The sequence below is a fragment of the Aptenodytes forsteri genome, unplaced genomic scaffold, assembly GCF_000699145.1.
Source record: "Aptenodytes forsteri isolate BGI_AS27 unplaced genomic scaffold, ASM69914v1 Scaffold265, whole genome shotgun sequence".
Classification (NCBI taxonomy): domain Eukaryota; kingdom Metazoa; phylum Chordata; class Aves; order Sphenisciformes; family Spheniscidae; genus Aptenodytes; species Aptenodytes forsteri.
Window position 1 is genome coordinate 2,112,717 of NW_008796175.1, and position 1,484 is coordinate 2,114,200.

The window sequence follows — 1,484 nt, forward strand, 5'->3', positions numbered from 1 at the left end:
TCATGGGCAAGGGGCAATGCTCAAATCTGAAATGCTAATATCAAACTTCAGTGTAAACATTTACGTGCAGAGGAGAAGCTCACATTAGCAAGTTTAGGCTGGGGCTTGTACTGGGTGATGTGGGGCCGGGAAGCGTGGCCCCACCACAGCCTCTGTCCTCCCCATTTCTCGACTGACCACAGCCATGTGTGATCTCTCAGGTAAGGGCTGCCTTCCTGCGCTCAGCCCACACTGGGGATATTAATGGCTTTAAACTAAAGGGGGATAGCTATAGACTAGATATAAGGAAGAAATTTTTTATGCTGAGGGTGGTGAAACACTGGCACAGGTTGCCCAGAGAGGTGGTGGATGCCCCATCCCTGGAAACATTCCAGGTCAGGTTGGACGGGGCTCTGAGCAACCTGATCTAGTTGAAGATGTCCCTGCCCACGGCAGGGGGGTTGGACTAGATGACCTTTAGAGGTCCCTTCCAACCCAAACTATTCTGTGATTCTATGATTCTATATTGTGAGTACTGCTGAACTAGGAATAAATTGCATGTGTTCCAGCACATCTGGAGTCCCTAGAAAAGGCTCAGTCCATCAGCATCTCTGTGAACATGCAGTAGTTTCCCACAGCTGGTACACAAGGTGCTTTGCTGTTAGAATATAAGACAGTGTTGGAGGAGTGGGCAAAAATGTCACGAAGTAAAACATTTTATTGCTCAGCTACTCCTCGCAGTACTGAGCCTCAGCTAATGCGGCTCTGCATTTACCCCTGCAAAGAGCTCATTTGTCTCAGGGATGGTCTGTACGAGTTGTGTCTCCCTGCATTTTGTCGACGAGCTCTGGCATGGCATCACACCAGTGCCATACCCCCGAGCCGCCTCCCTCCAGCTGCTGGGAGACACTGATGGGGCATCATATGACTCCCATCACAGTGGTATTCACCTTTCTTTCTTCCCTCACACAGATTAGCCTTCTCCATCCTTCCAAAGGGAATTCTCCATTTCTGCGGGTATATTAAAAACAACCCAAATCCTGCTGCAGACTATGTGATGCTCCACTAGAAAGCTCTCGCGCCATCCATGTGCTGCATCAGAGCCGTAAGCACCCACATGGCCAGGGATGAACTTCATTTACAGTATAAGAGCCAAGGTTAAACTACACCCCTTTCTCTTCAGTGATTAAACACTGATCACAGTCTCATCTCCATCCTCACCTCCCCCCTGCTCCTCCCACTCAGTTCTGTTAAATTTTCAAATAAGTGTCCCGTGGTGGCTCACCAGTGCAGAGAAGTCGTGCAAGCTTCAGCAGCACAGGTTCAAAGGCATGGCCTTCCTCAAGATGGTACAGAATCATAGACTCATAGAATAGTTTGGGCTGGAAAGGGCCTCTAAAAGTCATCTAGTCCAACCCCCCTGCCATGGGCAGGGACATCTTCAACTAGATCAGGGTGCTCAGAGCCCCGTCCAACCTGACCTGGAATGTTTCCAGGGATGGGGC